Below are 10039 nucleotides of genomic sequence, written 5' to 3' on the forward strand. Positions count from 1 at the left end.
ATTAAAAAGCAATTAAAGCAAATTGAAAGAAAGTAAGATCAAAACTAGTGAAAATGCGATAAATGCATAAAAGAGCCTTGACTTAGGAATGAGAATAAGGAATCCTATCATTGTCATAACCACAACTATGGCAATTATGATGAGTTAATCTCACTTCGTCAACCCCTAACATCGAGGAGTAAGTCAAGCAAGCATAATTAATCTTAATCCATAAGTCCTAGCTAACTTACTAATTAACTTAGTAAAAAGCTAGTGTCAATGGAAACAAGAGCCAACTAACAACCCAAGAATTACTAAATGTCAGACATTTTGACTCTAGTATCCTACGAACTCATTTCCCAAGCCAAGGTGTAAAAATCTACTCAAAATCCGTAATTGGCATTTTCACAAATACCTTGTGGGCATAAAAACAAAACATAGTAAATTGCAAAGAAAAATGCAAACTACAACCAAACTATTCACAATATCAACAATAGAAACCCCATCAAGCATATATAAATCATAAAACATCAAATTCATTAACAAGAAATTTAAGAAATCAAAATTGAATATATTAACAAAATAACTTGAACCATAAGAAAATGTAGCAAGAGTATTTTAATTAAAGAGAAGAGTAAAGATTATTTACAAAGAGATAAGCAAAATCCAAGATCAAAACTGAAATTATAAAATTCTATAATGAAACCTAAATGAAACCCTAAGAGAGAAATGAAAAAAAAATTACTCTACACTATTCCTACTCCTAATTATCTATGTAACGTGTCTAATTGTAAAAGTGAGCTCTCTTGAATGTATGTTCATTTTCCTTTGATATAGCCTTCAAATTGACTTTAGGAACTCCGAAAATTGGGCCAAAAGCTCCCAAAATCGCGAGCCACGTGATGAAGTCACACGCTGGGACTTGTGCATACGCACAGAAGGTTGTGCGTACGCATAGTTCAATGTGTGTTTCTCCTTTGTTTTCTTCATGAAATTTCCCATTTTACATGCTTCCTTCCAGTTTTTTCCTAGCAATTCTTGCTTGTTGGAGCTAGAATCACTCACGAAACATATCATGACATCAAATGGAATATTTAATCACAAAAGCACATGTTTTCACATTTAGGTTCAATCTAGAGAGAAATCAAAAACGTATGCTACTTTGGTGATTAAGTATGAGCTTATGTGATGAAATCCGTCCAATTCAAACCAAAAATCATCATCAAATATAGATTCATCAATTCCCCCACACTTAAAAAATAGTATGTCTTCTGTAACACCCTAAATTTTTAAAAATTAAATAATTAGTTATTTATGAGTTATTATATTATATTAAGATTTTATTTTTTTTAAAAAATTATTTTTAATAAAAATAATTAAATAGAATTTTATAGTTATTAGAGTTTAATTTAATTATTTCTTATTCTATTAAATTTAAACTATTTATCAAAAAATAATTTGATAAAACAAAAATTAAATTATTATTATTATTATTATTATTATTATTCAAAAAAAAGAAGGAAAAGAAAGTGGCCGAAGGCCATTATTATAAATATATGCCATTGTATATATTCATTAATTATATATATATATATATATATATATATATATATATATATATAGTAAAGATAAGGAAGGCCAAAACGTGGCTTTAATATATATATATATATATATATAACCTTGACAACACTCATTCACTCCATCAAAACTCATTTAATAATCATCATTCGTTCATTTTTAATGCCGTAAGAAAGAAAAAAGAAAGAGAACCGAGAGAGAGGAGCGTGAGAACCTTCATGACCGTGGTGCTTCCCACCTCGATTTCTTTAGATTTATAACTTTAATAAAAAATTTAATTCGTTAAAAGTGTTTATATCTTTCTCCTCTTTGTGTTGTTGTCATTTTTGTTCGATAAAAGTTGATGGTAATGTAACTCCCTTTCTTTTAAGTTTGGTCAATTGGAGTTCTAGGAGGTACAAGAAATTTCTGACGTTTTCTTCTTCAGTGATTCGGACAGAAAATTTCTCCGAAATTTTCGTTGTTTTGATTTTGTACGGAGGTAGGATTTGGTAACTTTATAATAATTAAATGTGAATTTCATAAGTGAACGTTGATTTTGGTTGATTATTATTTGAGTTTGAATGAGTTAATTTAGTTGAATTATTGTTGTTGATTGTGATTTGTTGGTTCAGCTATATATGAATGGCCAGCTAGGGTGTTTTAGTGAATTTTAGGTTGAAATATCGTTGAAAATAAAGTATAAATTTGGCGAGATTTGATGGTCGATGAATTATATTAAAAGTTACGAAGAATCGGTAACCGAAATACTCGAGAACGGATTAAAATAAAAGTAATATTTTGAAAGGAAAGGACTAAGAGTTTCGGTTTTGATATGAGAGAAAGATTAGTAATTAAATTGTATTTTTAAGGGATAAAAATGGGTATTTTGTAAAAGATCGGGGTCGTTTTTATAAATATGAAAATAAGTTGGGGTTCAAATATAATTTTTATAAAAAATCGAAGTTAAAAATAGAATATAAAAAAGCTCGTGATTTAGAAAGTAATTAATAAAAGTTTAAAAATAATATTTTATAAACTAAGTTTTAAAAGAAGATTATAAATATTATTTTAAATACTTCTTTAAAATTATTCATTTATATTAAAATAAATTATTACTATAATTAGTATTTATCAAAGATATTATTTTGTAAAAATATTATAATGTGTAATATTAATGAGTAAGCAAGCAAGCAAAGTAATCCAAGAAGCTTTAGAGAACGCTGACTTAATTAAAGAACTTTATAATTCTTTTCCATAAGACACTTAGGGAAAGATGAGGGAATAATGTGAGGATGATTTATATTATGAACGATAAGAAAGAAAGAAGAAGAAAGAAAAGAAAAGGAAAGAAAAATATTAAAGAAACCTCTCCCACAGAAGAGTAGAGAGAAAAGGTTAAAAGAATCTAAAGAACCTCTACCATGGGAGAGCAAAGAGTAAGAATAAAAGAAACGAAAAAAAGAATGAGCTAAGATGATTATGTACCTGTTGAAAACGAGTAGAGATGTGGTGGTGAGTCCACCGAGAGTTGCTTCTAGCGATACATCGGCCAATCCAGGGGATGGTCGCACCTGTAAGACAGAGGTTGCTTATAGAGGTTATCGCTACATAAATTGGCTAGAGAGAGTCTCACCTGTAAGACAAAGGTTGCTTACAAAGGTTATGTTTGCATACTCGGCTCAAGAGAGTCGCACCTACAAGGCAGAGGTTGCTTATAGAGGTTATGATACTGAAAACCAAATTCAGACAAAGGTTGCTGAGTTGCGTCGGGAGCGGGTCGAAACCGACAGATGAGCTCATTACCTACACTAGGGATAGACATGTGATGAGTCAGAAAATTGATTGTATAGAATTTCACAAATGAAATCTCGTTGCAAGTATAGTTTCTAAACCAACAATAATCCTTTCATACAAAAATTTGGTTGTCACTAAAACAAACTCCTATAAAAATAACTGAAGTATTCAAACCTCGGGTCGTTCTCCTTAGAAATTGCAATAAAGTGTTCTTGCTATTGGTCATGAAGTATGTTTGGGGCTTTTGAGATAAGAAAAAAGAAAAGCAAATTGCAAAAGAAATAAACTAGCAAGTAAGAAAGCTCTTGGCAAGGTATGGAAACTAGAAGTCCTATCCTAGTTATCCTTATCAGTTGTGATGAGAATTGTTCATTGCTCCCACTTGGTTAATCTCAAACCATGAAGGAAAGTCAAGTGGATGAATTAACTTGATATCACAAGTCCTAGCCAAATCTAGATAAAAGACTAGCTATAGTGACATTCGAGTCAATTAGCAACTTCCAATTATCAATCATCAAAGGAATTAGATAACTCAAGAGTCTCCAATTGCTCAACCAAAGTCAAGAGGAACAAAATCTACCTCATAACTAAAAGAAGCATTTCATCAAACACATAAAAGGCAACAAAATCTACCTCAACATGAATTGCATGAATTAAAGAGATCTAACTACAAAAGAAAGAGATTAACAATAGAAAGGCAAAACAATTATGAAACAACGAAGAACTTACCAATTGTATTGAGGAAGAAATGTAGATCTACAAAAGAATTCATAAACTACAATTAACAATACAAAGAAATTACAAGAGAAGTAGAATGCTACAACTATAAGAGAACAATTAAAGATGGAAAAGGAAAATTGAAGCAAAAGAGAAGAAGTAGATCTAGATCTAAACCTAATCCTAATTCTAGAGAGAAGAGAGAGCTTCTCTCTCTAGAAACTAACTCTATAATTAAACTAAAACTAAACTATGACTAATTGCCTCGTCCCTCTTCAATCCTTGGGTTAAATAGCATCAGAATTGGGTTGGATTGGGCCTAAAATGCTTCAGAAATCGTTGGCCACGAGTTGCATTTAGTGAGTCACGTGCGAGCATCGACGTTTACGTGTCTCTAAACTCCAGACAACTATGACAAATTTTATATCATCTAGAAGCCTTGGATGTTAGCTTTCCAACACAACTGGAACCGCCATATTTGGACCTCTGTAGCTCAAGTTATGATCAATTAAGTGCGAAGAGGTCGGTATTGATAGCTTTGCGATTCCTTCATTTCTTCATGAATTCTCCATTTCTACATGCTTTTTTTTCTTCATTCCCTCAATCTAATCTTTGCTTCCTAAACCTAAAATCACTTAACAAACATATCAAGGCATCTAATGGAATCAAGGTGAATTAAATTTAGCCATTTTAAGACCTAAAAAGCATGTTTTCACGCTTAAGCACAAGTAAAGGAGAATTTACAAAACCATGCTATTCTAGTGAATAAATGGGAGAAAAGTTGACAAAATCCTCTAAATTCAACACAAGATAAACCCTAAAAATGGGGTTTATCAACATGCATCATACTTGTTTGCGCATATTTGTTTGTGAGTGTGTTTTCTATGATTGTGTGTGCTTGTGATTTGGTTTTGTGTTCTATAATTGTTGAATTGGCTCGTACTTTGTTGACTGTTGTTGCTGACCAAGTATATATAAAATGGATATAACTGTACACTCTGACCCTACTAAGAACTCCCCAGTTCTTACCCCTTATTTCCACCCCTTTCAGCTACAGGTGCGACGACTTAGTGCAGAACTACAAGAGCATAGGAGATTCTGTTTACAAGTTGAGTTCTTAGATTTTATTTTCCCGTTGTCATTTATTATTTTGGTTTTTTAGAGGGTAGGAATTGTATTTGAGGGTATTTGAATAAGTCTATGTATATCATGCTATGTGAATATATATATATATATATATATATATATATATATATATATATATATCTTTGTGATTAAGTAAGTGAAAGTAAAAAATATTTCATTTTATTAATTAAATTTTTATTTTGTATTCGCGAAAGCTCAATATTAAATAAACATAGTAAATAATTAAAGGAATAGAGGTTAGTAGCGCTCGGACTTTTAGTACGATCATGAGGTGCTAAAAGTTCGGGTGTTACATCCTCATGCTAAACACAAACAAGGAGAATGATCAAAGGGTAACAACTTATTAAATGCAACTATCTATATGTATGCAACTATACTAAAAACTATATACTTCTATCTATACTATAGTATCCTATTGATGTGGTGAAAACAAACCAACAAATAACCAAGTAAGCATATGAACATATAGGGCTAAAAGAAAAGAAATATTGCAAATGTGATCGCAATCTAATGAATTGATTCAAGTTTTCAAATCGAAGCAACATGCAAGAATACTTAAGAAGAGGTGTGGAAACATAGAATTGAGTAATCGAACCCTCACCGGATGTGTATACACTCTAAACACTCAATTTTTAGGATTTAATAACTCAATCCTCCTATAATCATGCTTTCAAGGATTTGCTCTTCATCTAACAATCAACAAACATATGATACATGAATGCAAATATCATGAGGACTTTTTAGGGTTGTAATGGGGTTAGGGTTAAGGTGGGTTAGATATGGTTAAGTGGAGTAAGAGATTGAATCCTTGATTAGCTTAAGTATCCACTCAACCTAGATCAATCCAATAACAACAATGCAACCTAACCTTCCATCATTTTCTTCCCGCACATTCATGGATTGATTTTCATTCGAATCCACATATGCATTCATTATTTATATTTTCCTTTTCTTTGGGGATACAATTGTCCCCCTTTTTTTTCAAGAGAATAAATACATATGGTTTAAGAATTTATACATAAATGCACCCATTTTCAAAATTTTTCAATGCATACCCAAAATACTTTTATTCTTTCTACCAAAGTTCCTCCAAAATTTTCTCACACTTAAATGCAACACATTTCTCAACCTAAGCTAATCAGGAATGCAAATCAAGGTAATTGATGATTTTCTGCTTAATGTTGTGATATGGTAATGTTAAAAATAATAGGCTAAAGAAGGCTCAAAGGGGTTAACAATGGTAGATGCAGGGGATACAGCCATATGGGTTAGTGAGCTTAAATCCAAAGATGGTTGATAAACCACTATTTTATGGTTTATATTGTGTTTAATTGTGTGGTTTTATCATGATCCTTACCCACTTATTCATTAATTTAGCATGCATTTATATTTCCTTCATGAAATTATTACATGATTGAAAACTGCTTCCTAGAGACTTTTAATTATGCATTTTAATTCTCCTTTATTCCACTCGATGCCGTAATCTGTGTGTTAAGTGTTTCAGGCTTTATAGGGCATGAATGAGTTGGAGATTGGAAAGGAAGCTAGCAAAAATGGAAGGAACACGAGAAATTGAGGAGATAACCAGCAAGAAGTGACCCGGCCGCATGGCTCACGCGTTCGCGCGAAAGAGGAGAAATCGCAGTGACACGGCTGCATGGCTCACGCGACCGCGCGGATTGGAAAAGCACAAGTGATGCGGAAGCGTGGACGACGCGAACGCGTGGCAAGGAAAAAAACGCAAATGACGCGTCCGCATGGATGACGCGATCGCGTGACGTGCGCGATCTGCATAATCTGTAGAATTTGCTGGGGGTGATTTTGGACCCTATTTTGACCCAGTTTTCGGCCCAGAACAGCAGACTAGAGCCAGAGAACATGCAGAAACCAGGGACAACAATTCATTCTAGACAGTTATAGTTTTAGATCTAGTTTTTCTCTCTACATATTCATAGTTCTTAGGATTTTGTTTTTCTACCACTTTTTGTATTGGGATACTGAGAAGAGTTATTACCTCATCAAGACTTCGTCATTCTAGTTCGTTTTCTTTACTTGGCTTTACTCTTCCATGTCCTTTGCTTTGTTTAATTTTACCATTTGAATATTTTTAGGATTATTTAATATAAGGATTACTTTTATTTTTAATTGATTATTTTGATTTTTATTTACAATGTCTTCTTTTAATTCCTTTTCATATGTTATGAATTTTACATTCACAATGAGCGAGTAGTTCCCTAACTTGATAGGGAGTTGATTGAAAGGAACCCTTGGGTTGGAAAGCTTAAAAGAAAGATTGTAATTGGGTTTATTGTTGAAATGCCCTCTAGTCACTAACACCAATCTCTTTTAATTAAGTGGGTTGCAACTTGTGAACGGACATAGCATTCCAACTTGTTTGACTTTCCCTTACCTAGTAAGAGATAACTAAACAGGATATCCCTTAATTATCAATTAATCTAGAGAGTAATCCAATAATAATGGGGCTTCCAACTAATCAACTCCCAATCAAGGCTTTTATTTACATTATTCAAATTCTCCAATTTAATTTCCTGTTTACTCAACTCAAACCTTTTTTAAAACATCTGATAATAAAATAGTACACTTTTCTGCAACTCGTTAGAAGACGACCTGGGATTCATACTCCCAGTATTTTAATTTTAAATTTCTGTGACACCTTTCTAAATTGATAAGTGGATTTCTGGCGAGTTAAGAACTATACTTGCAATGTATATATTTTAATAATTTTTAATTCGCCAATTTCTGCCCGCATCAATTTTTGGCACCGTTGCCGGAGAGTTGCAACAGTGTGCTAATTTATTGATTGGTATTTATTTTAATTGCAATTTTTTCTTTTCATTCTATCACTATGAGCTGTACGTCTCTTTCGTTAAATGACGTGTTCACTTCCTGCTCCAAGCTTGCCAGTATTTGACCCTGAAATTGAAAGAACTCTTTCACATATAAGGCAAGCTCGGCGTCGGCGACTCCTCTTTGAGGACGAACCTGAACCGTCATCTAAGGAAGAAATAAGCTCCCTCTCTACTGATCCAGTTCATTTACGTGCAGGTGACATGGTAGCGCCCAGAAGAGTCACTATCCAGGAGGAAGGAGCCCCTGATTTTATGCTCCAACCATTCTAGGCACACCACCCAGCAGTAGCTGTAGATTTTGAAATAAAGTCTTCACTACTCAACTTGATGCCCAAGTTTCATGGCTTACCTGCTCAAGAGGCTATCAAGCATCTTAGGGATTTCCAGACTGCTTGTTCTACTATTAAGCGTGATGGCATTGATGAAATCTCCATTCTGTTGAAAGCCTTCTCATTTTCTCTAGAGGGAAAGGCAAGAGAGTGGTACTACACTCAACCCTAAGCAAATGTATCCAACTGGGATACACTCAGAAAAGAATTTTTGGAAAAATTCTTTCCATCTGAAGTTACTGATAAACTAAGGAAAGACATTTCTACGATTGTTCAGGATGACAACGAGACTCTCTTTGAATACTGGGAGCGCTTCAATAATCTTCTGGAAGCATGCCCCCACCACAGGATTTACAAGATAGTGTTACTCAGTTATATCACACAGGGCATGAGGCCCTAAGATAAGACCACATTGGAAAGTTCTAGCAATGGGTCTATGAAGAAGTACAAGACCACTGATGAGGCATGGCAATTGATCAGTGACTTAGCTGAATCTACTAGGAACCACAGGCAGAAATAAGGTCGTTCAAAAGCCATTGCAGAAGTATCCTCTAGTAGAGAGACTGCTGCTCTAGCTCAGAGTATCTGTGAAATGACCAACTTGCTGAAGCAGATGCAATTGAATCAACAACAAGTTCAGCAAGCTCAACCTCCTCCACCACAGCAAAGCCAACAGTTAGTCCCACAGAGAGTTTGCGGAGTCTGTGCTGATTATAGCCATTATACCGATGAATGCCCGCAGCTCCAACAGGAAGACAACATGGTGGCATCCACTCATAACTTCTATGACCGCCCCAACCAAGGGTACAATCAAGGTGGAAATCATAACTATGGATGGCAGGACAATTCTAACCAGAATTGGAGGGACAACAATAACAGAAGAGGCAGAGATAATCAGGGATATCAGAGGTGGAATAATAACAACAACAGGCAGCAGAATCAACCTTACAGAGCACCTCACCTGAGGTAATTCCAAGGACCACAGAATACCCAACAGCAGACCTCTCAAATTACTCATCCTTTTTCATCTCCTAATGAAGAGTTACTACAATCTTTTGAGCGGAGACAATAGACCATGGAAAATAACATTATGAATAGCATTAATGCCAGTCTGAATGGTCTGACCTCTACTTTGCAAGCTCTTGTTTCAAAAGATTGGATCAATGCAAAATTCTAGTAACCAACTTTCAAGCTCCACTGGAATCCCCTCTCAACCATTACCCAATCCAAAGGGGGGCATTAATGCCATCACCCTAAGGTCTGGAACCACACTGCAAGAGAGGAATCCGGAGGAGCCAAGCCCACCAGAACACGCCTCAGCTGAAGAGGTGGTAGAAATAGAAGATGTTGAAGAGGAAGAGGACATATAGGACATAGCTGAAGAAGAAGAAGCTCAACCACAGGAGGAAGCACCAAAAGGTGCAGACACTGCATAAAACACCACTCCCATTCCATTTCCACAACTTGCAAGGAAGCCCAGGAAGCAGCTGGAACCCGATCCCAAAATGGTAGAAATATTCAAAAAGGTTGAGGTAACTGTTCCTCTTTTTGATGTTATTCAACAGGTACCTAAATATGCAAAGTTTCTAAAAGATTTATGTATACATAAAGACAAAATTAATGAATTAGAAATTATTCCTTTAG

At 34.3% G+C, this 10039-nt stretch overlaps 1 non-coding gene across 1 annotated transcript; it reads right to left on the bottom strand.

Annotated features, from left to right (window-relative positions):
* Positions 1–8639: 8639 nt before the first annotated feature.
* LOC112793709 (small nucleolar RNA R71) lies at positions 8640–8746 on the bottom strand. The gene has a single exon (XR_003198408.1). It is a non-coding gene; the product is annotated as a small nucleolar RNA R71 (small nucleolar RNA).
* Between the last annotated feature and the right edge of the window lie 1293 nt (positions 8747–10039).

The sequence above is a fragment of the Arachis hypogaea genome, chromosome 3, assembly GCF_003086295.3.
Source record: "Arachis hypogaea cultivar Tifrunner chromosome 3, arahy.Tifrunner.gnm2.J5K5, whole genome shotgun sequence".
Taxonomy (NCBI): Eukaryota; Viridiplantae; Streptophyta; class Magnoliopsida; order Fabales; family Fabaceae; genus Arachis; species Arachis hypogaea.